Here is a 7,297-nt window from a genome sequence, read left to right on the forward strand (position 1 = left end):
TAGAGACCTTTTTAAAATTAATACAACAGATGGAGAAAATTGAACAATATAATGACGTTGTTTAAATCTGGGTTTTGGTTTGACCCCTCAACTTAACAATGATGCATAAACAATTATCCTTACCAGATCATTCTGCTGAAGTCAAATTTCTCTCCCTCCCACTCGCCCCTGATCCAACTATGCAATGGCATTTTTCGTTTTGTTTTGTCTTTTGGGTGAAACAGGGTGCAATATGGTGTCTGTTTCCAGATACTGAAAAGCAATGAACAGAGCCACCCTAGCAAATGAAGCATGTCACTAATGACCCAAGGTTGTGCCTTCAAAATATTTGCAGGGACATGGTTTATGAAAACCAGCTAAGCCATCTCCCAGAGCTCAGCAGTGACATTCAGTCCTTAGCTCACGTTTTCCAGGGGCGTGGAGTGAAGCTGTCAGTTTCATCTACACTTAGCAAACCCAGATCTGCAGGAATGCTTTCCATTGCTCCCATCCTCAGGATCAGCTGTCCTGCAGGAAAATCATTTCGTTGCCTCTTGTAACCCCATGTGGCCAAGATACCAGCTTCCCAGGGGCACTTGTAAACTGCCTTGAAGCCATTTAGTCTTGACCCTCTTTCCCAGAGCAAACAGTCCTCCTGAGACTGAGTTTTTCATGAAGTCATGGAGCAGTCCTAGATGGCTACATCACTTACTCTGTCCTCCAGCAGACTGTCTTCCCCTCTACCCTGCACCTGCCTCGACACACAGGTACTATGAACTTACTAAAGACAAACTGGGTCACTCCCACAGCACTCTGACCATTGTAGATGGTTGTTTCTCGACCAACCGGATGAAATATGGAAAAGGAAGGAAATCATTTTTCATTCCCCTGCTAGTTCTTCCAAGTATATGAAATGGGCCATTATTCTTCTGAACCAAAAAGATACTCTCAGCTTTTCAATGTCCCAATTGCAATTTTTTCTTTACTCAACTCTAACTTTATTTTAATTTTTTAACATTTTTTATTGAGTTATAGTGATTTTACAATGTTGTGTCAAATTCCAGTGTGGAGCACAATTTTTCCGTTATACATGAACATAAATATATTCATTGTCACATTTTTCTTTCTCTGTGAGCTACCACAAGATCTCGTATATATTTCCCTGTGCTATACCGTATAATCTTGTTTATCTATTCTACATATGCCTGTGAGTATCTACAAATTTTGAGATCCCAGTCTGTCCCTTCCCACTCCCTTCCCCCTTGGCAATCACAAGTTTGTATTCTATGTCTATGAGTCTGTTTCTGTTTTGTATTTATGTTCTTTTTTTTTTTTTTAGATTCCACGTATGAGCGATCTCATGTGGTATTTTTCTTTCTCTTTCTGGCTTACTTCACTTAGAATGACATTCTCCAGGGACATCCATGTTGCTGCAAATGGCACTATGTTGTCATTTTTATGGCTGAGTAGTATTCCATTGTATAAATAAACCACATCTTCTTTATCCAGTCATCTGTTGATGGACATTTAGGCTGTTCCCATGTCTTGGCTATTGTAAATAGTGCTGCTATGAACACTGGGGTGCAGGTGTCATTTTGAAGTAGGGTTCCTTCTGGATATATGCCCAGGAGTGGGATTACTGGGTCATATGGTAAGTCTATTCCTAGTCTTTTGAGGAATCTCCATACTGTTTTCCATAGTGGCTGCACCAAACTGAATTCCCACCAGCAGTGTATCAACTCCAACTTTCAATGAAGGAAGAGGACTTTCAAAGTTGCTCTTAACCATGCCCCTGCAAAGCCTGGAACTATGTTTTCAGTAGCCAAGATGTGATCTTCAGAGTATTTAATCAATATATAAGAAATGTTTATTCAGGCTTTCAAGAATATTATCTTGTCTGCCCCTTGTTGCCTATTTTTGTAGAAACATATATTGTGGTTAAATAACCTAATGTCGTAGAATTCGGCCTGACTGGTCAAATATTTCACTGTCAGAGAGCCAATGCCAGCATCCACATTAGTCAGCTGTTACTCCATCATCAAGATACTATCCAATTGATTGTAAAACAATTAATCACTGCCTAATTCTATCAGCCCATCACTTTGTGTCATATCAGCATGGTCACTTGAGTTCAGGTCTAGCACACTTTACTGCAGCTACACAGAACAGTGAGAGCTGATTGGCCAGTATCCCACTTAATGGAGCCCTAGTCCACAGCTCTGCAGATCTTCAGGGCAAAAGGAATCTACCCACTATATGAAGTAATTTTTCGGGGACAGTACAGTTTCTCTGACGATCAAATCTGATTTGCTGTTTGACACTTGCAACTCAAGCATTAGAGTTTAATTCTTTTATCTCAGCTGCAGCCCTCTCGTAAATCTGTGGCTTTTGCTTGAGATTGAGGTAGTTTCCTGGGCGGGGTCCCAGCCAGCAGAGGCATCACCCAAGAGAGTGTAGTGAGCATTTCTCAGATGGGAGAAGGTAGACAAGAATGCTCAGTAAGTATTAGTCAAATGAATAAATATAGGGGGATAACAAGGAAAAGCGTGCGGATACTGGGATCTGAGATGGGGGGAGGGGAAGGTGGGGCCAGTGAGGGGGAAAAGGAGGAGGAGTGGACATAATTAAAAACCTAAATAGGAATAACACGGCTTGAAGATAAACTTGGTATATTCTGTAGTTGACTGTTGACTCATCTTAAGGAACTACAAAGACTTGATTCATTAAGGAGAGAGTAGATACTCTTTAATTTTCTTTTTTAACATCAAATGCATTTTTTCTTTCAAATTAGAAACTCATTGTGAAAAACAATATAATTCTCAGCGAAGCATAATATTGAGTTAACCAGGTTCTGTGACTACTGAGAAGCCATGCTAACGGACGGCTCGAATGCTTTGATCAACAGTGCACTTTATGATAGCCAGTTATGTCCTCTCTTCTCTCTCCACTCATCACAACAAGTTTCCATGTACCATTATTTTCCACACAAATAACTCTACAAGAAAAGCCCCTTTAGAAATGAAACAACAACAACAAAAAAACCAAAAAGCCATAAGCATCTCTTTTATTTTTACTCTCGTACCAAGAGCAGCTAGGTATCCTCTCCTTCAAATTCTCTCTTAGAGGTTCATCAATCTGGGCTGCATTTGTAGCGTGAACTTTATTATTTTTTTTTAGTTTCATGGTTTTATTAACACAAATACAATGTGCACACAAGCTGTCTATTCATTTTCTTTGCTGTGCAGCCTGGCATTGAGATTGGTGACGCTGGTGGCCAGGTGGGCTGCTCTCCACAATGGCTTTGCGGTTCTTGGAAGAGACGTTGTGAGCAATCTCAGCACAGTAAGATTTTTGTTGCACATTAGCAGCACTTCAATCTCCCTGACACTGTGAACTAGAAACTTCCGGAAGTTAATTTTGACATATCAGTCTGACTGGTGAACTACTTGGTCCTCTTTTTAAGAATCTTGGGCCTCACAAGGGGTCTGAGGGATGGCTGCCGCCTCTGTAGGCAGCACCGAGGAAGAGATGCACCATGAACTTTAGAAGGGAGTACAGTATGATACTGGCTGGTCAACTGCTGCCTTCCAGGTATATGGCATTGAACTATAAACCCCCAAATCTTTATTTGATAAGTTTACATGCTTTGCTGAACATAATACAGATCCAGCAGAAATAGTAAATCATGCTAAGATTAAATTTGATGTCAATAAAGCTAGTTTAGACAGATCAGAAACTTAATCTATTAGTTTCATATGGTAGTTATCAAGGCACATAAGCCTTAATGTGTGTAGGATCAGGGTGGGGACAGGGACAGCACTGACTGGCTTGAGAGGTACCTTGTCACCTGAAATAGAAGATGATTACATCATGGTCCAAAAGGGTGTTGTTAGTTCCAAGCTTCCCTGATGTTTTTGAGGATCCCTTCTGCTGGACAGTAGGAGTCACCAGGCAAAGGCAATGCATGAAGTCAGGGAGGATGGCAGCCTCAGAGTTTTGGGTGGTCCATTTAATTTGGAAGAAGACCTCTGTCAGTGGCTGGCACTAAGGGAGACAGCATCCAGCTGCCAAATTACAAGCAATGTCAAGGGCTAGGCATGCTGACAAGATCCCCGTCGACTGGGCTGGAGTTCAAGGCAAGTCTCCAAATCCAGCAGCGGAACTGAAGTACCAAGCAGAAACAAAGAGATGAAACCCATCCTAGAGACTGTCCCACACAGCAGGCTGAGACTAGATGGATAGAAGGACAGACTGCTGCTCATTGCAGGGAAGCCAGACTGATGGGCACACAACCTAGAGGAAGTCCTGTCAGAACTCACCTATGACTCGATCAAGATTGGCAAAGGAACTTGCTAGAACAGAGCCTAGGGGCTGAAAGCAAGAACAGTGCAGATGAATGGACCTGAAGAGAGCAGAAGCAGACCCTTAATTAGGAAGAGTTGGATTTCGTCTCAGCGGTTAAATTGGATCTTGTTCTTTGACAGAGAGTCACTTGGGATTCTGAATTAACCAGTTTTTTCATCTACCCAGTTAATTATGCCAGTTACTTCCTTTGCCCCAGTGGCTTCAAACTAAATAAAAGGCTTAAATCAGTTGCTCAAACATTGCATTTCCTCAGGTGTGCAAAGAAAGTGAATGGCAAAGGCTGGATCACGATCCCCTTTTTGAGAGGTGGGCATGAGCAGGTGGCCCTGTTTGCCATGCAATGTGGTGATATTCCAGGGGAATATCCTTCCATCCCCAGTGTGTACCCTCAACTGAGCTGCCGATGTTGGCACTCCCACCCCTCAGGGTTTAACTCTTCCAGATTCTTTTCCCGGAATCTTATCTCAAAGGCAATTCTTGGAATACAAATTGACTTGTATGTTACTGAATGATCAGAGGTTTTTTTCCTCCCAGTATCAGGAACCTGGCAACAGATGAGAATGGGAACTTGGGATCTGAAGGAAGCAGTTTTGAAAGGGAGTAAATGATGGAGAAAAATAACAAGAAAGGTGCTCGAGTTTATCTAAAATATTGAAACTGCTCAGACTCCCACTGATCTGGGCTTACCGTACATCCTCTCAAACAACATCCTCCAATTAAAACAACAACAAAGCGACGTTCCCACGAGTTTAATTTTTAATCCATTCCAAAAATATTTTGTCAAGGCCACTGCGGCTTCTGTATTCCTCCCCACTGCATTCCTCTTGACTGACCTCTCTTCTTCCCTCCAGTTCTGCTGCACTGAGCTGAAAAACGCCAGTCTCATTTTGCCATTTCTCTGCTCCAAGGTCCTTCAATAGTCCCAATTGCCTACAGCATACACCCTCAGTGTCTTCACGTGTTTCATAATGACTTTCTCTTCCAGCTGCTGCTGACCCCCCTGGCTTCTTCTCCCGCTGCTAAGGTGCCTCACATTGAATTTGTAACAGCACCAAAGTGCTTATAGTTTCCTGCACACATCATGCCAAGTCTTGTATTCTTGAATCTACCAGAGCCACTAAACTCACAGAAATTGAATACCACAATATTATGGAGAGGGTACAAAGTTCATGTAGAAGCAGGGGCCAGTCTCTGGGCTCAGGTGTTGCAGAAAAGTGTGTTACAGCTCAGCATTATAGCTCAGCTGTGACAGCAACCCAGATCCCGGCAGCACTCAGAGTTGGAGAACGCAGGTTTATTACACCAGCAGGCCCGGAAGAGTTAACACTCCAAGCTCTGGACCCCGTCTGTAGGTTTACACAGGGCTTTATATGCTGCCAATTTTACACTTTGCAACATCATATGCAAATAAAGTATAACAAAAGTTGGCCAACCAGGAACAAGCTTTGTAGAAATAGACCAATTAGGAGTGAGAGAAATAACCAATCAGGAGTGAGCTCCATGCAAATGAAGTACTACAAATGGACCAATCAGAGGTTAGGGAAGTGGACCGATCAGAAGTGAGAGTAATAACCAATCAGGAGTGCAGGAAATAACCAATGAGAAGTGAGCTCAGGGAACCAATATAATTTTAGGGGTGAGTAAGCCGTTTCAGAGGCAAAAAGTGAGATAGAGCCTCTGGGCCAGGGAACCAGGTGGTGCCCGCATGAAAGTAGTGGCCCTGCTTGGGAGTCCTGCCGGTCTTTTTATGGGGCTTCCCGCCTCACAGGTTTACATTGTCACTTTCCTTCTTGCTTAGAGAAGATCAGAGTCAGTGGGAAGACTCTTTAAAAATGCGGACACCAGAGGTCTCTTGGCATTATGAAGTGTTAATGGGCCATCCACAGACTACAAAGGTAAACATGTAATATGCGCACATTCATATACTTATGAATACATCATTATAATTCACATTTGACATCTGTGAGTATCCTTCAACACTATGAACAAAACAAAAACTGTAAAAATTCTGTCTGAATTCTAGAGCAAATCTTTTCTGATACTCAGAAAGGCTCATTTAGTATAAGCAGCGGCAGGGAGCTTTTCCCAGAAAGAATCCCGGGATGACAACGCAAGTCCTAAGTCTGTCCGTTCTTCCTACGTTCAGAGTCATTTTTAGTGACCATGAGTTAATCGGTCTAGCAGGGCTGGACTCCTATTTACCAAGCTCATGAGACTGATGTATAAATTCAGAAGGGCAAATTTTTTTTCCTTAATAAGAAATATAACTGCAGGAGGAACTAGTCCGTTTTAAATGCCACCCAACACACTCTTGCCCAGTATGCAAAGTATAATCAAGATGCTAGCTTATTAATTCGTAATGAGAATCAAAACTGCTGAGACATCAAACTACCAAGCCCTCTGCCTAGCACAGTTCTTCCTGTAGGCAGAGAGGGAGCAAATGAAGGAGTTTCTTGGGGAGAATGAAGTTTAATCAATAATAGTTAGCGGCATGATTTGAATGTTTAATAACATTGACCTAAAATAATGTGTTCACAGGACTGTCTTCTCTCAAGACTACAATGCCGGCTGCCCTGCCTAACATTTGACACTTGAACCCACATTTTTGTTCACTTCTGTAGGTTTTCTTGCCATGATCTTTTTTAAGACACAGTAATAAATTCAGTAATTCAATTCTTGACAATCAAGAAGCCATTTTTCTCTTCACATTTCTGCTCCACTCCATTATGTGTTAATTCATAAACTGAGCTCTCAGAGACTCATTTTATTTTTGCCATTTCCAAATCCTTAGGAAAAGGAAAACAAATCTGAATATTTCAAGAGCTCTTAAAAACCGATAAAAAGTTAAAATATCCTGGTAGAAAAAAAAAAGATAAAATGTGAGGTGGCAACTTAAAAATACACCCCAAATTTATATAAAAAGATTTCTTCTCTCTAAGACCAAGAGAAATGC

This window comes from Vicugna pacos, chromosome 30 (assembly GCF_048564905.1).
Source record: "Vicugna pacos chromosome 30, VicPac4, whole genome shotgun sequence".
NCBI lineage: Eukaryota > Metazoa > Chordata > Mammalia > Artiodactyla > Camelidae > Vicugna > Vicugna pacos.